The sequence below is a fragment of the Stegodyphus dumicola genome, chromosome X1 (assembly GCF_044657685.1).
Source record: "Stegodyphus dumicola isolate Sdum_Otavi_A_Nest chromosome X1, ASM4465768v1".
NCBI classification, from domain to species: Eukaryota; Metazoa; Arthropoda; class Arachnida; order Araneae; family Eresidae; genus Stegodyphus; species Stegodyphus dumicola.
In genome coordinates this window covers 132,374,787-132,401,763 of record NC_140780.1, presented here as the reverse complement: position 1 = coordinate 132,401,763, position 26,977 = coordinate 132,374,787, and the positions used below count along the sequence as shown (strand labels likewise).

Here is a 26,977-nt window from a genome sequence, read left to right as displayed (position 1 = left end):
ATTCGATGGAATTAGCTTATCAAACACTATTGTCCGTCTTTAAAAAGGCGAATTTAAAAACTAGAACCGAATGCTTTACTTTTGATTTTTAATGCTCCAAACCATCGAACATAATTGTGAGATTTAACAACAAGCATTCCTGTAGACAGAGCTTTAATACCGCCAAATACTATGTCGTTAATCCAACTGATAGATCAAAGCTTAAAATTTAATTTTAAAGCTCATTACCTTCTGTGGACATTCCGACAACTGACTGAAAAAAAAAACCGATAGAGAAAATAAACAAGAAGTTAGAATTTTTTGGAAAAACTACAATACGTAAGTTTACTCCTCGAACTTCTTTGTTATTTTCATGAATGTTTTACGAATAAAAATTGATATTAGCAATAAATCTACAATTAATGAAATAAAAGAGTATTTAACATTAAATGTTACAAAATAATAATAAAAAATTTGTAAGTTTCTTATTATTTCTTCTATTTCCCTTATCCCCCATTATTTACATGTTAAGGTCATATATACACACATACATAGTTACATACATGCATACGTATATACATACAGAGAGAGAAAGAGCCTTTTAACGGCCCTCCTTTTGTTATAAACAAAAATAAATTTTATTAAAAATTATTCCTTATCAAATTATCAAAATGGTGCACGTATATTATATACATGTGAAGGTTAAAGGAAACAAACTGGTAGTTTAAATTTTGTTCTCCCTAAACGTATCTATGCCACTGGGACTTAAATATTTTTTTGCCACAGGCATATGTACTGTTTCTAGGACTGGTGAGTTATTTTTGGTTCGAAACAAGGTAAATTAAATTAGTGTTCTTAGCAGAATATGATGTCTAAAAAAGTCCTGAGAAGTGCATGAAAGGAATGCCAAACAAATGGAAGCAGAGTAAAACTGACCACTAATATCATGCGACAATCATCCGCATTTGTGGTGTAAAAAAGGGAAAGTCAAGGGACATAACTGTGAAAGTATTAAAATAATAATGAAAGAGGTAACTATTTGTTGTCACCTACTGAATAATTAATGCCATATCTAGGACATCGCTTACAACGCGGTCCGTCGACTGTAACGAAATTTCATCAGAGCGAAAAAATGAATTTCCGGCTATTTTGCATGCCAAACGGATATCCATAGATAGCCGTCGTCACACTCGTTGAATTTACATGCAAATATGCAAATTTTACAAGCACCTTTTAATTTATTTTTAAATTAGACGTGTGGAGTTGTCACGTTTGCTTTTGTTAGTTAATGTAAATTGCTGCAGTTTCTATAAAAAGTACAACCTACTTTCAATATTGACTAAGAAAACGGGTTGCAAAAGGAGAGATAGAAACCACTATCATTACATATATCATGAAAACTTTTGAAAAGAGGAATTATATAAAAATAATATTTATTTTGTAATGAAAGGCAAAGCGGTTTATATAAAAGTTTGTCACTTCATAAGCCCCTTCCATCTCCGGAATTTTCACATTCTAGATGGATATATTAATTGCAATATTCTAAGGTGATTAACGTTGCTCTTGACCCTAATTTTGTGTTTTCTTATTCCATAATGAAATTCAAGAACACCAACCCTATTTTTCTGAAAAGTTTTCTCTATTTTTATTCCCTTGATCTAGCAAATCTAACTATATTTAAAGGATGTGTCAAAATGAACTACGGAAAACACACAAAATAGGCCAAGACAAATAATCTTTTTTGAATCTTAACAAAAATAATTTACAGTTGCGCATATATAGTGTTACGAATTTTGTATTTATTAGCTATTTTTAGTAGAACAAAAATAATTTACAGTTGCGCATATATAGTGTTACGAATTTTGTATTTATTTAGCTATTTTTAGTAGAATTTGTAATTAAAATTGTTTTATATTCCCGTGCACTGCAGCACGAGACTTATTTGAAGAAAAAGCTACACCGAAAAAATTAAAATACAGGAGCACGCACATTTAACATTTTAATAAATAGATATTTCGTAATTGTACTCTTTTGCTATCCAGAAAAATCGAGAAAATACCAGAATGTCCTCGTGATGATTAAAAAGCTTATTAAAGCGGGAGGAAAACATCTCAATTGAGTTGTTTACTTATTGCTGTTATTGATTGTAGCGAATTCGCGGTGAGATCGGATTAGTTTCTCTGTTCCGAATTGAGTTCTATTGAGCGTTTTAGTAGTTTAAAATATAATTACTGTGAGATATTGCGATATTATACGAATATATCTGAGGAAATTTGAGCATTTTGTTTTATTTCTTGGGATAATAATAAATTTTATTAACTTCTTATCGACTTGTGCTTTCAATCCATTACGAACCCGTACGCACGCAACAATATGCTTTTTATTTATTTATTAAATAAACAGTTAATTTTATAAAAATTAAGAAAGCAAAAGACAATAGATTTCATATTGATTTTCTTTCTTTTCATTAAATGCTTTCTTTCATTTATTCTTTTGGATATATTTTTTTAATAATTTGTTACGAATTATTTACCAAAGTGTACATCAAATATAAACTACACCCGAGTAGAAGAACTTTTGTTTTGAAATATTTGTATCAATGAAATAATTTCATGTTATTAAAAAACAAAAAATAAAATAAATTAAAAGACAAACACACAATGAAATTAAATTGAAAATTCATTTTAAGCTACTTGTTTAGATTTGAGCCTTTAACAATTCGAATTTGCATTAAAGAGCGTATAATATGTACGCAAAAAATTCTCATAAAGCTACTGATATATATATGAAACTAGAATTTGTAACCCTAACTAAAAACTCCTTTTTCTCACTCTTACAAACAGTGTTTTGCAGGGAAGAAATAAATTAAAAAGCTACTAAACAAAAAATTTAAGCGCAGTGAATAATTCTAAAATTTGCGATTGCTTTAATTCGTAGTTTATTGTATAGTTATTTAACATAATTGGTATAATTTCTAAACCGTAAGAACTCAGTTAAGTCTCTACAAACCTCGAAGTAAGACTCCATTCGGAACACGTGGACTTCTTCCTTTATCATAAGTGGCCCACCAGCGGCCGAGCGGTAAAGTCGCTGAACACTGGTAGTTCGGTCCGAGGTTCGAATCCCGCGAACGGGCTGGCTGCATGGGCGTTTTCGTGGTTTTCCCCATGTGTAACGTGTATACGAGCCAGTTTCCCTTAGAAAAGTCCTCCACGAAGGCATCCCTCCCGTTCGGCAGATAGCCCTCGAGGCTTTGCCATAATCACACACACACACACACACACCTTTATCATAAGCCCCTTTAACTTAAGATTATGGTTTGGAGTTGTTTCGTCACGAAGATTTTGAGTATATTGGAGCTACATTCCTTTGGTTATGAAAAATCTGAATACTAGATCGTAGAGGAATATTACATTTTCCTCCCTTCTTCTATCAAACACCTAATCTGAAATCACTCAAAAATTGTAAATTCCTGGTTTACCTGTCTATTATGATTTTACAGCTTACTTCTTATAATATTTATAGATTTAAAAAACTCATCTAAAAGAGTTGTTTCATAACTTTAATGACGAAATAAATCACTTCAACTAATTTATACTGCCTAAAGAGATGACCAGTTGGAAGCCTGTGAACCTTATACGAAGCAAAAAATCCTTTTTCTATGGTTCGTAGTAAATTTAACAAAATTATTATTCTGATAACCGACCCCATAATTCTTATATGGTTTCGGTTTTTAAAGGTTTCGGCAAGTATCTTTTTTGAGAGCTTATAATCTACACGAAATTTTTTATTACGGAATAAGAACTGATTGGACTAGATTTTTTACAGAAAATCGTAAACGTCTAATAAGGAAACATATCATATAATTTTCTAGATGAAATATTCAAAGTTATGTTTTCCCCGTGCTATTGAATTGAATTCCATTGAATTTACATTTCAAATGAGCCGTGGTATTCAATTTACAGCTATTGAATTTGCATTTCAAATGAGCCGTGCTACTGAATTTACATTTCAAAATCACCTCATTTTGAAAATGTGTATACTTGGTCTCGAAGTTGTTCATCTTAGAACTGCGCAAAAGGCATTTTTAAAATGCGCCTATATATGGTCTTCAAACTATCTATTTGTAAAATTTTCTAAACGTAATTTTCAAAAAAAATTCTAAAAAATCATATTTCGCGGTTCGCGTTTCCAACACATTTCTTTAAATTCTTTCTCTTCATTTGTGCAAAGAACTTGTCGTTAAAGACAATATGATAAAAGTTAACTCATTTGATAGAATTTGTGTCGAAAATTATAATAACCATAGATTAGGAGCTACAAAAATATAAGTGTATTTAGAGGAATAATCCTTATGTAAATTAAAAGATAGCACAATCTACATTCCAACTCTGTACACAATTTCATTATAAGAATAAAACATAAAAACTTACCCCTTAACAAAATGCATTTAGAGGAATGGTCCTCATCGGAAACTAATACCACAATTAGAATACCACAATAATAACTAATACCACAAAAAGGTAAACTAATACCACAATCTGCACTCTAAACACAGAAGTTCATTATAATAAAACTTTAACACCTATCTGCCTTAACAGTATTAAATTATAAAAATTTACTTTAATTTACGAATTTAGTGAAAATGCTTAATGCAAAATGAAGCCAAGGAAAGAAAAATAGTCTTGTACAGGAAATAATGCTAAAAAATTTGTGTCATGTGTTATAGGAAGTGCAAATCAAAATCTAAATGAATAAATTAGATTCTGTGATCGCATTTGAGGCTTCTGATAAATACCCGGTGCGAGAAGAAAATTTTCAAAAGATAAATTACTTATTCCAATTTAAATAACACTTTGTAAATCATCTACAACTTAAATGATTAAAAAATATTGTTTTCATGAGAATATTATTTAAAAGTAGCACCGTCTTTAAGTAAAGATTTTCGAAAAATATAACTGAAGTTCATATAACCAAATTATTGGCAAAAACTCAAAATATTGTGGAAATAGCAAAAGAACAGCATACAGTTCTACTTTACCTGAGCTGGTTTGAAACAGCAGTCGTACTTCTAAACTTTTAACTTTCGTGTAATACATATTTTCCTTAAGGAATCAGCATTTATTTCTAAGAAAGCCAAAATATAATATATTAAATCACACACATTAACAAGAAATTTCCCATACAAGAATTTGAATATTCTGCATTTATTTTTTTTTTTATCCAGCTACTTATTTGAGACAGAACGGTGGAAATCTAGTCACACTTTTGACGTTATAATCTAAATTTTACAATGCGTTTCATCGCCTCGCCATTTTTTTAACTTATGTGAATCCAGGGAGATTTTTTACTTTCCTTTCCATTTGATTTGATCCTAAACGCTTCACAGATGCTTTGCTGTGTGAGTTATCTATTATGATACATAAATAACTCAAATTTTTTAGACAGGAACAGACGAAATGCGTTAAAAAATAATTATTTGATAGATGTATGAGTTCGAAACATTTTATGTCCGTAGACGATAATTTGCGGCAATAATTACAATTTATATGATATAGAATAAATTTTGAAAGAAAAGAAAATCAAGGCGATGAAAGAGCCGCGCTGTGATTTTTTTCCTGATTTTAAAGTGTAGCTAAATCCAAAAGAATACCTCCAACATCCAGAATTAGCACATGGAAGTGAAGTTTCATTTGGTACTACTATATTCAGATGGTTTACAGAATTTCATAGAAGTCGAAATTCTCTCCTAGTTAAAGAACGCAGAGGAAGTCCTTTGTCAGATAGTGTCCCAAAAATTGGGTCGGCCATACGAAAAATGTTTTTTTTTTTTTTTTTTATTGATAATCGCTGTACCTATCAAATGATACAAATGAAATTTAACATTGGATTCACAGCCATACATAAAATTATTAATGAACTGCATATGAAAAAAAAGTTAGTTTGTCGTTAGGTCCCCAACTGAAAACCAAAAACCGGAGTGTGGCCGAATCAAAAACGAAGCCCTAAAATTACTTAATAACGATGAACACCGCCTTATTTCTAAATCATAACTGATGATGAAATTTATATACCGTTTTTGAACGTTGCAATAAATCAAGAAAGTAAACTATGGGTTTTTGAAGATGATTCCTAACCAGCAATGGTAAAAAGGCAACGAGAATAAAAAAACGTACGTCGTTTGTATGCCGTTTTCTTCAGAAGTCATAAGTACGAGACTGGTCCAAGTCATCAATTTCAGCTAACTTGCACACCACTAATCTTGCTATGCTTGACGTCTGCCTATTTTTTAATCTAAAATATAAAATTTTCTTGACCGTCGTTTCATAAAGCTATAAAAGTATATTTTTCATCGATTCAAGAAATGGATGGTTTGAAGCACTTAATCTTTGGAAAGTAGCCTACAAAAGTACACTGATGCTGGAGAAAACTATTTTGAACACAGTTAAGATCTGGTAAGTTTAACTTGTACCATTTAACTGTATCTCAAACATTTCAGAGTGACATTCGTATTCTCATAATCAGTAGCTAGAAACAATCTTCAGTCCCGTAATTTTACATAATATTCCGATACGATTTCTATCAGATAGATCGTAGAATTAAAAATTTTAACTGTACTTTATTTAACTCTGCTTACTAAGCAATTCGTAGTTTATTAAATATAAGGAAAATAAAAATGCAAATTTTTCCAGGAGAATAATTTGATATATGCTTGTCTACTATTTTTCTTTTAACTTATTTTAGGTAAAACGTAGTGCTTGCTTTAAAGTTTAAAAGAAAGGAATAAATCCTTAAAATATCTTTCACCTGCCATCCACATATCCAAATACAAAATCATTTCTAACCCGGAGGGGGTGTAAAAAACAGTTTTAAAAAAATCAAACTAAACTAAGGTGGCAATGAAACACTATTTTTCTTTTAAAAGTAAACTGGAATTTTTCTTTCTGTCCACCAAGTATACTTCGACTTCAAATAATTGTTAATATATAACTCTTATGATCCATCAATTCTGTCGCCCCAAATTTTTAATAGAATATACTTCCCTAATGCACGTTCATTCTTGCTTCAATTAATTAAGGACGAATTAGCAAAATTTCCGTTCATAATGCGAATGGAATCACAGAACTGTTAACAGAGCAAATGAAATTAACAATGCAAAAGTCCCTCATTGTTACTCAGTCAGTTAATTCCTAACTTCCCACCTCATTCAGAAACTATGTTCAAGGCATTTCTGTAGCATATTTTTGAAGACCGTTTTGTAAATACTTTGCATATAATCTGTCCGTATCCTCCAATATGATTTATTCATGCAGCATTTTCTAGCTTACATAACTCATTCAGTTCCGCTTACAAGTGAGTGTGAGGAGCTGAATGAGTACACTAAAAACTCTTCTAAGTGAAAACAGTGGAAGTCATTGTGCATTGACTGGAGAAAAATGGATAAATAAATATAAAGCACTCGGACATTAATTACAACAATCGCTGTAAAAAGTCTAATAAAATAGATTGCGGTTCACTGAACCTGAAACAAATTTTGCTCTTCGCATATTACTGAACGTTTTAGCACTGATGAGATATCCAGATTCTGCATAATGTAGTACATGCAATAAACAGGTTTATCAAACGTATATCCAATGCATTTCCAGATTTTCTAGACAATTTATCGGTAAAAGGGTATTTACAACATACATTTTTAGTCATATAAAGTAAACAGTATGAAGTACAGTGACATGTGCTAGTCTCAGATATATCTAGTTTTATAACCTTATTTAGAGAAATCACTATACATTTCACAAATACGTATGGAACAAAGCGGCATTCCCGTCTTTTTAATGGGATAATATTTTCGAGCCATATATAATCAAAACTGCAATATTTAAAATCGTGTCTCAGTTGCAAGGCCTATAATATTAGAATTAAATGTACATATATCTTTGTTTCATGTTACCAATAAACGCGACTGCAGTCATGCAAATAAACTGTCTTATTCTAACCGTATCGACTCGTGGGGTAGAAAAGAACATCAAAATGAAGACGATTTCCGGAGGAATACAAATTGTTTAAAGACTTACAGTTAGTTTAGGAGCTATGAAAATTATTTTAAAAGTTATAACAAAATTACTCTTGAGAAAATAAAAATCCTAGAAAAACTAATATCGACTACAGTGTTCTTTGAGTACGCTCTTTGAGTTTCCAATTTTTGAGAACGGAATCGGCCCGTGTCACTTCTAAGGGTCATTTAACAACTGAAAGTCGTGCTGTTAGGTTGTGTTATGTTTTTAGGTGAATTTTTTGTATGCTGCCTGCAAAACAAAATGTTTACACGTTTTAAAAGATTATTGCACCATCCGTTTCAAAGTGATTAAAAGTTTAGAAGATCGACGCTTAAAGGGAAAGCTGACTTTACGAATTCAACCTGAAAAATGAGAAAAATTGAGAAGCAAGTAGAAAGTTTATAGTTTAATTGCTGTTTTTATATGGACTAAAAATCGCGGGCTGACAAATGGGAAAGGAAATGATTTGCGAGTTCATGAATCTTCACAAGAAGGTTTTTGTCAATAATAACCAAAGCAAAACAAAACAAGAACAGGGGGGACCAACCGTATGCGCATATGCTATCAGGTCACTTGGATGAACGTGAATGCTTATAAAGTCATTTGGCCAATGGTGGGCACAAAAGTAAAATTACTGCTACCTAATCTATCAAAATAATAATAATGAAAATATTTTCTTCATCTCTCTTAACATCTTCGGAAATAACTCTTCCGTTTTCCATGGGCCCTGATAATGCGCCCTGACATAGGGGACAATTAGTAAAATAGAACTTCAAATCGGTCCAGAGATTTCAGTAGCCTGACCAATCACCACATCTTAATCCAATCTCGACATCTAAGATAAAACTTAAAAATTAAGCCAGTCTAAAGACTTCAACAAATAAAACATATTTAACTGAAGCTTGGTGGAATCAGGTAGCATTAATTGATGAGCCGTAAAAGCTTGTGAATATTATGCCCAAGAGATGTGATATAGTAGTCAAAAACAAGGCTGTCAAATTTAATGTTAATCATACATGTAGCTACAGACATATATAAGATTCACTGATTATGATGAACGCTATAAATGTTTATAAACTTGAGTTTTTGTATTCTTTTCACTGTTTGTTTCTACTGACTTTAGAGGTTTAATTTATAATAAATGAATAAACAAATATCTTTAATACTTTTGTAATTCTTTCTGTTTTCTCATCCACTGTACGTAGAATAATAATGATAGTTTAAATTTATGAAACGGATTGAATTTCTTACTGAATTCTTTTAAAATGATGCATTTATTACGGTTGGAATTTACTTACTTTCTGAAATGTATTGCAATGTTTAAAATGCATCTTTGTATGAGTTGTTGTAGGACTTCTGTATCGAAATGTTTTATGCTTAATCTTCTATAATGCATGCCCGTGTACGCCGCAAATGTACCTTTGTTAATTACACGTATATTAGGCCATATATGCGCGAGCATATCGCAAATCTTCGGGGGAGGGCCGGGAACAAAACATAAGCGTGACATCTGCGTTTGAGTAAGAGTTCACCTAAGCAGAAACAGCAGAAACATCTTGTCTTTATTATATTCCTTTCCAAATTAAATGTTATATTTCCGTGATCTGCAAGCAAATTTTGCCGTATTTGAACTCCTTACATTCAAGTTATAGTGTGCTTCGAAGTTAACATCCCACATTCGTAAGAACAAACTATTATTTATGTTTTCTGAATATAGCGATATTAATTACATATTAGCGTAAATTTTCTGTGAACTTCTTTTATTTTCTTATGTTTCTCATGAAACACAGTAATATTTAATTAAAGAAAAATTTCTCTATTTCGCGAAAGAACATTTCAGTTTTTGATATGAATGGATATTTAAAATAATTATAAGCTACCCCAATTTAGTGTGTCACTGAAGGAGATTTAATCTGTATTTTACATTAAAAGTAATTAATACTTTTATTTGTTTATTCTAAATTATCAGGGGGTTCCTCGTAATCTTGGAAATGAATTTGATTTTTCTTATACCAGATTGATGATGTTGAATTTTAATGCTGGAATTTCATTAACCTTTAAAAACAGAAAACGATAGATTTTAAAATCTCAAACTAGAAATGATAAAATTTCTGAAATAAGAAAATATAATGCTTGAAACTGATTATTTTATCAAGACAAAACATAATGGATATCGTAGAACTTTCAAATCGAGAGAATTTAATATTCTAAAATCCGTAAAAATGTTACGGTTTTGAACGCCCATAGAATTGCATTCCTGTCCAGCGGCTTAGGAGTCAGCCTCCGTTAACTCCAATATCAGAGCGCGGAACTTAAGCGACTACTTCAAAATTTACCTCGCTTACATTGTACGCATTGACAAAAACTAGGCTGTCTTTGCAAATATTGCAATAACAAAATTAAGATGTGTATATTTCCTAATATATTTGCTCAGCAAACTTATGCTAAAGTTGATATTCTATTCGTGCAAAATAAATAAATTAATTAAAAAAAAAGCAAAAAATATATAATAAATACAAACTTGGAATGATAAGTAAAATGCATTCATTTTCCATGAAAATTATGGATTAAATAACAAATAGGGATTATTTAAACAGAAGCCTGTTTTTGGAAGGTTGCTAGGAAACATTTGAAATGTTTTTGATAAAGAGATGCTAAGCTGGTAAATTGATTTTATAATTTGTCAACCAATTATTGCTTGTAAAAAAATATGCATAAGCTTAATTACTGGGATTATTTGAAAAGAAAGTGCAGCGCTGTTAAATTATCGGTTAATTTTTACGGAATAAAAGAAACCACTTTCGTTTATTAATATCATGCCATTCATTAACTAATTTACAATTTAAATTCGTGCTGACAAGTTTTAGCTCTCGGCTATGACATTTGATAACTAACTAATTACATAGTTGAAAAGTTAGGTCAGAGGTTTCATTCACTTCGCGAAAGAAAGCCAGAAGTAGGCTTCCTCCCTCCTAAAATAAAATATTAGCGGTTATTTACTTTTTCAAAATATTTAACTTTTGAATACGACCTAAGTTTTCCGTCTACTTGAATTCAGACATTTTCAATTTGTACTAGCTTCGCCTTAAGTATAAAGAATACGTATTATGTTCTGTAGATCTAAATGAAATCGTTTCTAACGCAATGCATTGACATACTCACTGTAGCAAAATTTACACCTTTATGAATTATGAGCTATTGCCAGGCAGGTGAAAAGGAAGCTTAGAATCAGAATACATCTAGTCCCTACTAGGGAGTACTCGACTGCAGTACCGATAAAGAAAATAGATGGGGGCGATATTCAAGAAGTAATACTGGCTTATTAAACTGCTGCGAAGCACATCATGGCTATTTACCTATGTTTCATTCAGTTCTAATCCAGCACCTCGGAACAATCTTTCCCTTCGATTTATTATTCCTCAACAGAACTTTTGAATGATTAGATTTTAAGGGCGGCATCCAGTCTAGGAAAACGCTAAAATCACAAACTGTCATTTACCCGGGCTATAATCAGCGTGAAATCTTTTTCGCAGAAGGAAACAGTCTCTAATAATGACCACATCAAAATGGACGGAACATTACAACTGTCAAATATATAGTCCAAATTATCTTAGGAATTTTAAGAAATCCCAATCCAAATCTTCAGAAAATTTAGTTTTTCTTTAAGTGATTAATAGTAGCTTAACACTAAACAAGTCTTCATTCCCCAGAAGTTCATAAGGAAGTTTTCTCTCTACCTGCAGTATTTGTATGATTTCCTGCCTGATCCACGATATTTATCGAGCATACTTACATGAGAAAAATTGCTGTTGTTAGTAAAAAACGTCCGTAAAACTGATTTCAATAAATTGTGAAACAGCTTTATATGCCAAAATAAATAATTCGCATGTGATTTGCCTATATTTCAATCAAATATAGATTATATAATAAAAACTGATATTTATCTGCTTCAAAAGAATGTCGTCATGGTTGGTATTTTTTTTTTTTTTTTTTTTCCAAATAGAAAAGATATATAAAATTACGTGAATTACTAATTTGTTTTTGATAGATCAAGTAATATAATCAATTTCCATGTTGGTAATTCATTTTGTTGTAATGGAAAGTATTTTATGCCGTCCTGTTAGTGGCGATTTATAATAAAATCCAACATTTAAAATCGAAATCATCGTCCTCTCACCCCTTCTAAAGTTACACATGCCTTTCTTGAGTCTATTAAATAACAAATATAATTATTGCAGAAAACTATAATAAATTTTTATCAAACTAGGTTAGTAACTAGTCAGATAAGTTGAGCGAATACTCAAGCAAGTAATATTTACAAGTTCAGGGCAAATGCTTTGTACAAATTTCAGAATTTTCTATGAAGCATTTTTAAAGGCGAACATAGATATACTGATAAATGGGCGTGTGATGAGCAAAGCAAAACCCAGTATAACCTTTATTCCGAAAAATGTCATATTTTAAGTCATCTTTATGTAATTAAAGACTAAGAACTTGCTTTTTGTTACGGTTAGTAGAAACCTTATTTCTCTTTTCCCAGCTGTTGCAGCATATGAATAATTTAATTTTTATTTGGCTCTTATAATTATAAGAACTTTCATCTGTAATTAAAGACCTCTTTGTGTACTCATATAGAGTTAATGCAATTCTTGGCAAAAGACAACCCAATTGTACATTACATAGTACTTCTGTAACCCGGTTCTACACTTAGCAATATAGCAACAAGTGGAAATCCTACAATCATTGAATGAAGCATTTCAGTTTCCAAAGCAGTAGCTGAGATAAAAATTTCGATGATATAAATGTTAGTCTAAATAATTTAAGAAAATTTTAATGAAACAAGCAGAATTTTAGTTTTAACGGAAATTCTATAACTATCCAAGAACTAAAAATTTTAAATGCAGTTTTAAAAGCATTTAGCTTCCTTCAGTTAAACTGTTCGTAATGCAAATATTGATTGCCTATTATTAATAATATTTTAATGAAAGCAAAAGTAATGAGACTAGTTGCTGCAAAAGTTGAATTTTTAAAACTTTGTTCTTGTACACAATAGAAAAAAATACTTACTTTTGCCAGTCCTTAGCAGCAGTGTAAGGTAAAATAAATGAATGAATGTAAAATAAGAAACATATATGTTTATTCCAGTTTGTAAGGCATTTCTTTTATTATTATTATTAAAGAAAAAATGAAAAAACTAGATTCAGGAACTTACATTCTGCAACGCAGTTTCTTCTCTCGTACTAATTTTTAATACCTTAACAGTGTTTTGAAAATTTTACAGAAATTAAAATATGATCTTCTTATCGAAATATTGTTTTTTTCCTCTCTGTTTCAAAATTCAATGAACAGATAACAATGAATAAAAATTTAGATCTAAAAATCGTAGTTGTTTGTGCCTAATGTATGCATAGCTATAAATTTAAGTAAATTTAACATTCTTTATATTCACACAAAGGGCCTCCGATAGGGCGGGGATGTATTTTTATAGTTCCTCGTTTAGGAAGCAGAAAATTCAAAATCCCTTTAAGTTAAAATTTTAAGCATACATCTATGTAGAGCTTTTCACTAAATTTCACAAAAAAGTAGTACAACAAATAAATCACTTAAATTATCAACACATACGAAACGAGAGCGAGAAATAAAGTAAAGCATTTATTTTTCAAATTCCTTGCTTTATAACGTTTAACATTTAAAAAATTCTTTCCCCAGCATCTCCGGTATATCTTATATTCTTTTGCATTTGCTAATATTTTCAAGAGTTTACCGGGAATGACAAATAAGAAAATTTATGTGGCGGATAAAATATAAATTAGGTGATTACCGTTGTTAGATGAAATGAGATTATCGATTTAAAAAAAATATATATTGCTTTACAAAAACACATAATATGCATTATGGATTTGATTAATTTCGAAACCTCCTCACTCGGTTTTACAGCTTACAGGAGGAGTCTGATAGTTGCAACTCAAATAAGACATCTCAGCACTTGTTGATTTATTCGAGCAAATTTGTTGATTTTCTCCTAGCCCTGTTAGAAGAAAATAAAATATACGTCATTCTTCTGTAGTTAATTCTCTTTAAAACAAAAGATTACCAAAGATTTCAATGTTTAGATCTTTGTATCCTCTTTCTCGGGTTAAACATCTTTCCTTTCCCAGGTTAGAAAAAATTCTTACGAAAAAATTTGACGCGAAGAAAAAATTCTTTACGTCAAATTTTAGTGATTATATTCAGTAATAAACTCTATTTATAACATTTCTAACACCAATTGTTTGTATTTATTATGTTTTAAGATGTAGGGTACGGAGAATCGTTTAAGATACATTACTGTATAAGCTACATTCATTTAAATTTCAAATGACAGGCTAAAATATTAATTACCTAAAAGTAAAGAATTCAAATTTGTCAACTTAAAAGACATTGAACCAATATATCGTGTTTACGTGTCTAAACATGTACTCATATTTACAGTTGCATTTAAATTTAATTTTGATGGTTTAAAATGTATTCTGACTTTTTTACACACTCTGCTCTTGCAGTTAATTAAGCAAACACTTGTGTCATTAACTTAATATTTTGAGTATCCGAAGAATAAACAATTTAATAAAGTTCAAAGTGAAATGAAACTTTCTTCTGTTTATGATTCATTTATTACTCATTGCGTAACGGCATGTTGGTGCTAAGCTTGGTGGATTAAATGGCATGGTTTCTTGATATAAAACTGAAAGCACATTTGCATTATCGTCAATTTATTCATCAGATTATTAATTTTCGTAAAGAAACCCGACAAATTATCAGAGTGACATCAAAGATGAATATAAATTATCAAATTTAGTATAATCTTTGCTAGAAATGATCTTTGTAAATTAAGTATATTTTTTGCTCGCTAATTATTTTTGTAAATTAAAATAATTAGCAACAAAAGATTATATACTAAATTTAAAGCTAATTGCTCGATAGTTATCTTTATAAATTTAGTACAATTTGATAAATTTAGTACAGTCTTTGCTCGCTAATTATCTTTATAAATTGGATATATAAAATAATGAAACTTAGCCCAACGAACGATAAGAATTCCCCTGTGTAAAGCTAAGAAATTATTCGCTAATTTGAAACACATTTTGAATTACTTACTCTCAGTTCATGTATTTATTTCAATTAGTTGAATGTTCGCTGTTTTCCTTAATTCTTGATCCTATATGTCTAAGAAAAAGTTTAAGTCAATTTAAGGTTTGTGAACTCAAAATCTATTGGAAAGTTTCGAAATATAATCAAAGACGTTAAGAGAAAAGTAAATAAGAAGTCAGGATTCTTTTGATCTAAAATATTAATTCAGGAAGAAAAAAATTACTATAAAAGGCTGATTATAAAGCTATGAGATTTTATAACAGAATGTTAAGGATATTTAACTCAATGATCAGAAAATACATATTGTGCTTGGGATGTTTCAAGACATATGTAGCAAATTCTTCTATGTTTGAGGAATCAGTTTCCCTTAGAAAGTCCTTCACGAAGGCATCCCTCCACTTAGGCATATAGCCGTAGTGTGCTTTGCCATAATTAAATACACCACACCTTCTATGTTTGAGCTGGACAGAAGTTCAACAGTACATCTCTACATACATGTGACACTCTTTTAAAATGAAGTGCTCACGGTAAATGCATATACTTCCCTAAAGTCTAATGCGTGTAATTTCAATTTCTTAGTAAATTTAAATATAGTTTTCAGGTATTTTAACAAAGTTAAAATAAAGGAGTTAAATAATTACAAATTTTATGAAATAAAATAAATAAAAAGAAACACTGAAATCTTCAGTAACTCAAGTACTACAGACCCTCAGATGATTCAAACTTCAAATTTAGCTTTTTTTAATATGAAATAAACTTCAAATTTATCTTTTTTATCTGCATAGAATATCCAGAAATGCAATCCAGTTGTGCAAGATAACGCACGAAAGTACCTTTAACAACTGAAATATACCTACTGCTTAATTCTCTCCATCTAACACAATTAAGATAAATTATTACAGTATTATTATATTTTCCTTATTATATACATATCAAAATAAACAGAATTCAGATCTTAATTTGTTGTGTTAAAATCTATGATCATGATTTATTCCTAAAAGTTAACTGCTTTAAGTTTTTAGACTTAATCTTCAGTTTCTAGATACTTTCATGGGTAATTTAAAAATATGTAATAAACAACTTTCAGCAATGAAACTTCTAAAATAACTGTTCTTATATCAAGTCTTTCTCGTTTATTGTCAGAATAGGTTAGTTAAAAAAAAAAATTAAAGATAATAACAAAAAAAAAAATTATCTTTGCTTTAACACAATTGGAATTTTATTTCCATTCCAACAGTGAAGTGAATATATTATTAAATCTCAAGTAAGGGATAAATGAACGTCTGATCATAAAATTATACACTTAAAAACAAATATTGTAATGCCTTGCAACACTTTCTCATTTTGCTATTTTCTAGTTCATTCCTGCTACTAAGGAATTCAAGAACAGCTTTTATATTAAAATTCAAATTGTTATTATTATTAATATTATTATCATTTTTAATGTAAGAGATAGGTTATGTATAATGTTTTAAGAAGCAATTTGCTAGAAAATTGAGCTGCATGATTCATTTTATCTCGGCAAGTAATTTTTTAACTATATTGAAAAAGATAACACATATCAAAAATAGATTTAAAAATTACAATATTATAATCCTCGAATTTCAGAATGCACTTATTTTTATCACATTAATTCTAGTCTTTAAAACGTCACTAAATATAGTGAAGCAATGTTGTAAAATTGAGTAATAAAAATACAGAACAATGTTGTGTCTAAAAGTAAGAACAAGAAAACAAAATTACCTGAAAAAGGCAAAGTGCGCCTCTAGAAATCGCAAGGCACATCAAAAGGAGTCTGCGGACTCTTCGGCGAGACTCTCTAGCTGACATACGACAAAGACCACATGTCCGATAAAAATCATGCAAGCATGTAAGAGCAGTCAGGGTTGTGTATGAACGTCAACACAAGGTTTATCAAGGATGAGTACGGCGACAAATATTTCAGTGTTCGCGGATTGGAGGCTTAGCACTGCACTGAGATGCAGTTGGTTGCAGCCTACCATGGATAGGCAGGGTTGCCACATGAAGAAGAGCACGTGGTCGCCAACGCATCAGTAAAACTCCGCCAAAATTGGCAACCATGACAAAGCCGGTTCTGCCTTAGTTTTCTTCGCACGTCCCCAGAAATCAATAGTTAGAAGACTTTAAATTAATGACATTAAAAAACAAAACTTTTGATTTAAACGCAAAATTAAATCGAAAACTTCATCTGTTTGGGAAGTTTTGCTCTTTTTATTTGATTTTATTTTAAGATTGAAACGTAGCCAAAAGAAAGAAAGTTATGTATAATGACTTTCTTAACAGCAAATAACTACCCATTAGGAACTAATTTTGCATTACAAGTTTCGTTTTATATTGCTGCAAGCGGCCTTCTCTGATCAGCATACTGATAGGTTGTCTCAGGAATATTTTAGTTGAAATGTTTCACCTTTGAAATAAAATTACTAACGCGTTATGAAAGAAGAATTAGAATCTTAAAGTACGAATCAGTTTTCTCAGTTGTTTTATTGAATAATTCAGTACATACGGCAGTTAATTCACATTAATAGCTTTTTAAAAATAATTGTTTTGTTACATTATCATAATATTTTTTTAACTCCTTTATGGAATTTTTATTATTTTAATTAATTTTGCGTAAAATTTGAGTTAGGCAAACAACACCACGAATTAAGATCCTAATAAAAAATAAGAAACTATTTCTGGTTTTCTTTGCAATAAGTTATGAAGTGTCATTGATAAAGAATGTAGCAACATGTTTGCTTTTAAGTTTGCTATTTTGCGTTTAAATGTTTTAAGTTTACATTTTATTGTTTATCTTGAACATCTGGTTTAAGAACATCTGGTTATCAATAGAAATATGCTTGTTACTACATCTTTTACACAGCTGATAACAGAATGGATAACCAATACTTCAATTTTCACCTTTTTATTCAGTTTGACTTTTGAGGTCCTTGAAGTGAGTCTTTCATCTTTAATTCATCATGTAAACAGTCTTAATAATATGATATTTATTTTTAGTTTTGCTTCTCAATTATGATTTGCATTTTTAAGAGATGTTAGAAATATAAAACATGTAGCTAGTGCTCTTAAGCGTTTTGATGATTGTTTAATTTTCGTGAAAATTTGACAATGGATTTAAATAGTTTCTTCATGTGTGTGGTGTGTGCAGCATAAAATTTTAATTACATCGTTCTTAAAACTTTAAAACGCCTTTCTTATGGCATCTCTATTTATTGTCTGCATAATTTTAATTCATCATTTCCAATTAACCATCTGTTCATAAATCTTTTTTTTTTTTTTTTTTTTTTTTTTTTTTTTTTTTTTTTTTTACTTATTACGTGCTCCACCCTTAGGCATTACACGGGTTCATAAGTCTAACATAGTCAATTAAAGATAGCCATATTTCATTCAGACCCACATAATGATTACTTACTCATAACTAGCAACATTAAAACTCTTTTGAAAAAGTATACCTTCCTGTGAAAGAATCTCAGAGTTATTTTGTAGAGACATTAGGTATCTTTTGGAAGCAGGAGACATGAAAAATGAGCAACGCCTTCACCGGGAATCGAACCACGGACCTCTGGATTACGCGCCCAGCGCGAAGACGACTACACCACGATGGCACGCTAAAAAGGTGGGAGAAATACCTTATAATTTAAGATTCAGAATGATCTTATAGAAATTCTTTCTTTTCTTTCCTTACTTCCAAAGAATAAACTTGTGGTTTTTATCACTCTCAAATTTTAATTTGATTGCGAATCCCTTTATCGTTTAAGTTACTATCTCTTCGACTATTAATTTTTTTGTATCTTCAGCATCTTTAGTAATAAAATTTTTTCTTAAGCATCTCTCAAACGTTTATTTCGTATCGAGATACGTAGCGTATGGTGTTAGAAATATATTTCTTTAACAACATCTTGTAATGCTTTTGAAAGTAAATAGTAAGTGTAAATGTAAAATGGAAAAAATTTTGAAAGTAAATAGCAAGTGTATAGTGTAAGTGCTTTTGAAATTTGTCAGTTATGTGCATTAAAAATTTTATGAATTAGAGATGTTATAAAAAGTAAGAATAAATTTTAAATTACTAATAACTAAGCATATTGCTTTTACAGCTGTCGGCTAGTGAAGAAATGCACTATTTTAATTTGCAAGCTAAATTAAAAATCGTCTTACTGAACGTCAAACGGCAACACTTTTGAGAACTAACAGTTTACCAGGCCACATAGATTTTAAACGCTATGCTGAAGTAAAGTATCAATGATAAATATATAGAAAGATTAAAATTTATTGATTTTTTAATATAATATGCTTGATAAATAAAAAATAAATTAAATTATGAATGAATTTATTTTTCATGTATTTGAAATGTAAATAAAATGCATATTTTGCGTACTGGAGAGAGGGGGAAAAAGACTCATGTGTGCAAATGTAAATATTTGCCGCTATATATGTTCTTCGTGCAATTATTTTATGTACTTAGTGACAAAAATGCCAGTGAGTATAACTTGAGGCAATTTATTAAATACAAAACATAAGAAAAAGTGTGGGGAGCAAAATGCATTTTTTACGGAAAGGTTAACGAAAGACAGTAGTCCGTGTTCTCCGTCTGCTTTTTCAGTGAACATTAATAAGATTTTCATCATAACTGAGTTGGCTAATAAAGTTCCGTTCATCTTTTTTTTCGAACCTTTCCTTACATATCAACTGAGTTTCAGACGAGTATTTGGAAAAGGGTAAGTGAGCGTGACAGCACCTCAAACAGAATTTATTTATGAATTCAATTCGCACGCAATACACGCAAAGCTTTGACCTTGGAAAATATAGACTGTAATACATTACGTTGTTTTAATTCTGCAACTGATGTTCAAAACAGGATGAGAGCATTGTGTTTTAAGTTAATTTTAAAATGAAAATAATGTATTAAGATGCATATATATATGATACTTAAGATTTTCAAATGAAGCAGAAAATTATTTTTTGAGTGACTATGGAAGATCCAGCGTTTCTGTGTTAAAATGAAAAAAAAAAAAAAAAAAAAAAAAAAAAATAGGAGATATGGTTGGTGAATTACGGCAAAGCATTGGAAGGTATCTACCACGGACGAAGGCTGCCATCATGGAAAATTTCCTTGAATAAAGCTGCCATCATTGGAAAATGGAATCTGGTTTATATTTACGATAAACATAAAGAAACCACAAAATCCTCATGCAATCGACTAATTCATCCACTGAGAACATTTGAACGAAATACTGAGTTCAGCTGTTTTAAGCTCTAGTGAGGCGAAATGTTACTGAAACAGATTAACTGTAAAAATTCAAAAGAATCAGAAAAATTACAGAGTTGAATTTAAATCAAAAAAGCAACGTTAAGTTGGCGTAGATTTTGGAACTCTAGCCATTTCGAGGACGCTCAGATACAGTTTTTTTTTTTTTTTTTTCTTTTTCAAGAAGTAAAATTTTTTTGTAAAATTGAGAGAAATGACAACCATTTTATATAGGAAGAAAGAAGAAACGAACGGAGGGAGATGAAAACGAACGTAGCATCATCTGTTGAGGAAAATAAAAATGGAAACCTGAAAAAGTTAAGATCTTGGAATTTTGAAAGGAGGGAAAACCGAATTGCAGTTAATGCCATTAACTAAAGAAGATAAATTTTTGCGAATATGAAAGGCTTTAAGAAAATCTAGTTCACCAATTGAAGAAGTTTTATGGATAATTTTCGCAGAATCTATAACAAAATTATGATATAAATATCCAACTATGATTAGTTATCGAAGATATGTTTATTTCTTTTTTCCGAGCCTAAGTTTTGAGTTTATTGCCAAGCAATTTTAGTCCTGCTTTAGTTTGGCTACTATATGGAAAACTATATTGGCAAGATATGCTATAAACGCTCCACGAATATACGAAGAAAACTGAAACTTACCGATTTATTCAGATTTGACTTTGAATATGAGAACTCAAGTAATGGTTCTTGGGGATATTTTAAGCCAAATGTAAAGTTTAATGCTTCATGTGCGTAATAAACACGTATTAGAGAAGCTTCATGTGCCGTAAGGTGACACTTACAGCTTAGAGTCAGGTATTAAGGAAATGAAATAAGATACAAAAAGTTAATTGGAGGAGGGAATGAAATGATGAAGGTTTTAAATCATTTCCCATTTGATGCAAAGTTGAAACAGCCATATGGGCATAATAAGTAAATATTTTATTAGATTTAGTCGTCATAATATTTCCTCGGAATAATTGCATACAATTTTCTGAAATAAAAACATTAACCACTACTTACTCTGCATTATTAGACAAAAATTTGACATAATGTTTCATATCTAAAGCAAAATCAAGCTGGGAATGCATTAATTTTTGTGACTTAAACTGATTTCTGCTTTCGATGCAGGATGTCACAGCTGAAAAAATCAGCTAATTATGCTGCAATGGGGAAATGTATCAACAGAAACTGGATGTGTTACCTCATACTTTAATTTCCCTCTAAAACTGTCTTACTAGATTATTATGATTTAGAATACAAACTGTCTTATCAGATTATTTTATTTAGAATACAATCGTTATTATTCTTTTCCCTTTCTTTGCATTATAAGACTTTTAAAACTACGCTGAAGAATTTGTTGCTTATCTGCTGTTCGAGAATTGAGCCTGGTGTTTCCATTTGTAAATTCACCCCTATCATTGCTGAACGCTACACAGAACCATGTGAAACCCGATATTATTATTATTATTATTATTATTATTATTATTATTATTATTATTATTATTATTATTATTATTATTTTAGAAGAATTGACCGAACTTCAAAACACATTTTATTGACCATACTTTATCACAAATAATTGCAAAAGAAGTTCCATGATGACTAAAAATTTGCAATTAAAACTAAGAGTTTCGACAGCGTTATCAAGAAAAAGCTAAGTATGATGTAGAGAATATAAATGATAAGATATATTTCAGTTACCTTAGAAAGAAATTATATTATTGCTAATGTTAAATGCATGCGTGTATGCATGCACACAATACCGAGAATGCAGTATCGACAAATTTTAACATACGAAATGAAATCCAATATTGCATTCACTATCTATATTTTTATCCCTTTCACAATAATACATATATTTTACAATATTTTAATGTTATCACTTTTTCTTCTTTTCTACCTAAGCAAATACTTAGTAACTCCATCCCTGGTATGGTTGTGTACACAGATCAGGAAAATTAAGTAGTATGCTGTATTATCATTACGTGTGGGCTCTGTTAAGCATGTATCTAGTTCTATACACAATCCGCAAACAGTTGCCACTAACAGCCTAGTTGCTAGGCTATAAGTTGCCAGTAACAGTTGCTAGCCTGGAAAAACAGACTTTCGTCAAAATAAATTTGGACAAATTTTATAAAACATGTGGCATTTTTTAACGTGTTGTCAGCTAATTTTTTCCCCCAATGGCGGGCACTAGCCATTATAGGCGTTGGTCATTATTAAGTCTGGAAGTGGTGGTCATTTTATTATGAAAGCACCTAATAGAAGGGCCACCATAGCCTCTTATGAAGGGACAGAGAATTTACATCTCTCCCTTCTCCGGGATTCGAACCCGGGAACTTCAATACGGGGATTAGTTCACTAACCACTTTCCCGTCTGAGCGACGCCGGTTAAATGTCCTGTCGTTTAAATGGCCGTGTCGGCTATATGTCCATGTCGGGTAAATGTCCTTCCGGCTAACTGCTGTCGGCTAAGCGTATCATCGTTTAAGTGTCACGAGCCCATAATATATGACGATGAAAGCATCTTGTATTAATTATAGTAATAATGCAAATTTTTAAAGGCTTTCAATAAACTATATCCCAGATCTCACAAATTAAATATACTGTAAATGATATCAACTAGAGATGTAATATGAAATAAAGAATAGGAAATAAGCATATTGTTTTTAAATAATTCAATTAGTTTAGCCATGATTAGTTTTAATTTGAAGCATAAATATCTTATGCACTGAAAGGCAAAACTTTCGAGAACTGGGGGGGGGGGCAGTTTGTCAGGCCGCATGGATGATAAATGCCCTAGTAACAGAAAGTAACTGATATAATATTTAGATATAAATGAAAGAGGTAAACTAAGGTTTAGGGATGACCTGTAACCAGAAAATATACACAAGATTTTTCATGTTGATTTTCTTCCACTTTGTTTAATTACAACAGTCCGAAACGCGTATGCTATATTTCATTATGTTATGGCCCGTTCTTATTTGACATGCACTTTGACACATTAAATGACTTAAGGTTTGTTTTATTTTGCTACCTGTAAGCCGTAAATAAATGGTTGTATTTGGTTCTATTTATTTATTAGCCCAAAGGGCGTTAGTCCAGAAGGGCTATTAATTTCGTTTGGCATTTTGCGTCGATTCACTTTCTGCGTTGATTCACTTTTCAAACTGTTGCCACCAAATATTACATCCCTGTATTATATTTAAGTAAGTTTTTTCCTTCCCCCCCTCTCGAGTAAGAGAGGGGGGAAGGAAAAAAAAGTTACATTGGGGGAAAAAAAAAAAAAAAAAAATACCAAACTCAAAATTGCTGTTAGCAAAAAGTTACAAAGCCAATCAAAGCAATGCTCACGTAAAACGAGCCTAAAAAATTAAAATATAATAGAATAATATTACATTATAAGGTATTTTCTCTCTCCCTTCTGTATGCCTTTGTGGTGTAAAGGCATGCAGAAGGCGCGTATTCGAGAAGTCCAGATTCGAGTCCCGGCGAGGGCAATGCTCGTTTTTCACATCTCCTGCTTAAAACTGGTGTCTTCCGCGATGGTCAAAAACGTTTCTGTTTCCGTGAAATCACCCATCTTCATTAACTCCTTTCCAAAAGAGGTTACATAGTGGGGGCCGACTGGGCCTCAGCCTTTCCCGAAATGTAGGAAAAGATTTTAAAAAAGAATTTTTAAAAGAAATAATCGAAAAATGTTTACGATCGCAGATCTTTGCATGAATGAAGCTAATACTGTATTTAAAAGGGGAGAGAGCGATGTTCGTGATTTTATCAATGAACTAAAAAGATTAAATTTTCTAAAGTCAAAATAATATTCTTCCGAAATTCTGCATAAAGATGAGTTATAATAAAATCTTTTAGAATAAATATTCTTTGCGAAAAGAAAGGTGGATTAGAAGAAAATGCACCTCGAATATCATTGCAGCTTCCGACAAACCTTGATAACACCTGAACCTCGACTGAATGGACTTGCTTTACTTGCATTCATCGGAATATCCAAATACATTAATATAAATCATTGATAAATTTATCAGTCGTCAAAGTTAATTTGTTAGTTTCAAAGATTTAATTCAAAAGTTCCAGAAGTATGGCGCACGATTTAACAGTGATATATATATTTGTCATAATAATTTAAGATAATTAATTACGTATACACACTTGTAAGGAATTATTGAGAGTAAATATAAGCAGTTATAGAGTATATTTTAAATAATTCAGTTTTATATATACATGTATATATTTATATAATTAAATTGCTAATTATTATCAACTTATTTAATATTATTTCATTTTACAATGCTCTTTATCTAAATCTCTTATTCATCTAGGTTCTTTTTTAAGAGAAACTGTACTCTGTGTGTCGTTTGAAATTCTAACTCTAAACGCGGTTAGCAATTAAATCAAATTTATTCCTATCGTCGCAATATTATAAACTTCGGAAACACTGGTTCAACGATTGTAATTGAATTCAATTAGAGTCATTGTCTTTATGGCCACTATCAAGTGACTTTGGTTTATTGTGACGGTGGATATTTTAAAAGATTCATTAAGATGGGAAAATCACAGCTAATATTGTACAAAATCACTAATAGAATGAAACTAAAGATTTCGATAAGTGCCTAAACTAAAATGCAATGTCAAGATGAAGACTAACTTATTCGCAAACTATCCAGCTTTTCTTAATGACTTATCATGACATCCCCCGAGGAGCTGTGGGAGGGGCACTGTACTCTCCGATTTCGCGGGAAAAGGAAGAATTTTAAAAAACGCCGAAACAGGAATCACAGAAATAGAACTAATTCTTTGAAACTAACCTAATGACTTTACATGCTTGTTGTCTAGAACTAGTACTAAATAATTTGTGAAAGCTATTTTAAATCGCTGTACTTATGTCAGTGGGATATGTTTATGATATCTATTTTACCGTGCTTCTCTTAATATGAATCTAAAAAAGATAAAGGTATTTCATAACAGGGCAGTAAGGAACTTCTGGAAGCTACATTCAGTACTGAAAGAATATTTCTTTCTGTAGCAGTTAAAACACTTCTTCGGAGAGCTGTCACAAGATGTCGATGATTTCTTTTGACTAATAATGATAAGTATCGGTCATGAGATGACAACTCTTAGAAATATAAGTGACGATGGTTATTCTATTAGTGTAGATTGATTTTTGAAAGCCCGAAAATATGGAATATTAAGTTAAGAAATAAATCTGTCTTTTCCATTCTGACTGCTGTACTGGAGGATTAGGGGCGTCAGTATATAAGGTATTTCTTCCGCCTTCTTAGCATACCTTCGTGGTGTAGTGGTCAGCACACTCGGCGCGTATTCGAGAGGTCCGTGGTTCGAGTCCCGGCGAGGGCTTTGCTCATTTTTCATCTCTCCTGCTTTCCAAAAAATGCCTAATATCTCTACACTGGCGCTCGAACTACGAAAGGTGATGAATGATGATTCTTCATGACTAGGATCTGGAGATTGGGTCCCTTAATCCCCAGTCGTCCTTTAAAAAAAAAAAAGAAGGAGTGTATATAAGGTATTTTCTCCCTCCTTTCTGCATGCCTTCGTGGCGTAACGGTAGCACATTCGGTGGGTATTCGAGAGGCCCGGTGAGGGCATTGCTCATTTTTTAATCCTGCTTCAAAATAACCTAATGTCTCTGCAACATTTATTTAAAACTATGCCAAAGTTTGAAAATGTAATGTTCTTAACAGGTATAAATATATCTTTTTTATCTCTAGAATTTTTTTTCTCATACAGTAATAAAACAGTTACTCTATGTGGTATATATTACTGTATGTGGTATTTTTTTGGTAAAAAAGAATAGGTGTCGGAGAGTGGAAGAAATTGCTCTGTTAGTAAAAAAATTACGTTAATAAACATAATTTTTTTACTAAGCAGAGTCTACGTCTTGCTTGTCATATAAGTAAATCAACTGTCCAGAAATAACAATGGCTAAAGTCTCTGTTTGGGGAACTTAATTTCGCAGTCGATACATTTTAAATAACACGTTCCACTATATGCAGTCTAAGTTTTCAAGGTTTATTGATTTTTGCTAACCAGTTTTTGCTTGAATTCAAACTTTCGTTTTTTCTTCAGTTCCACATACGTCATTTATGGAAGAAACGTGAGAGTATGAAGGTAACAGAACTCAGAAAACATCGCCGGCATGACTAATTGATTGAATGATTACTGACTCTTGTTGGCAGATGTAACCTGCTGAGTGACTAGGCACACTGTATTCACTGACGTGATTTGAATTGCATTATTAGTTGACGAATTCATCTAGCATATGTAAGAATTTAATTCTTTGCGATTAAAAAGTCTGGCTTAAACCATTGTCTTAATTGCTTATTAACCGGCGAATCTTGAAAAAATTCTGTGGAACGTATTTCTGCTAACCATTAACCAAAATCTAAATTTGAACTTTAAATAAATACAGAAGCTAAGAACTGATATCTAAAATTCATTTGATCTCGCCTTATAAAATAATACACGTAAAATGCTGTTCACTTGCATTATCAATAACGTAGTAGACAAGT

General features: G+C 31.0%; 1 protein-coding gene across 3 annotated transcripts in view; it reads right to left on the bottom strand.

The window, feature by feature from the left end:
• Nucleotides 1–26,977, bottom strand: part of LOC118185795 (uncharacterized) — a 346,837-nt gene that overhangs the window by 137,377 nt on the left and 182,483 nt on the right. The window contains exons 1-2 of one of the 3 annotated variants that reach the window (XM_035355703.2): nucleotides 16,905–17,113; nucleotides 13,959–14,061 (exon numbers count right to left, since the gene is read on the bottom strand). The exons of 1 other annotated variant lie outside the window; for it this stretch is intronic. The gene's annotated coding sequence lies outside the window, so the exon portion shown is untranslated. Of the gene's footprint in view, nucleotides 1–13,958; nucleotides 14,062–16,904; nucleotides 17,114–26,977 lie in introns of those variants that run through there. One more of the 3 variants, XM_035355702.2, reaches the window with a different exon arrangement.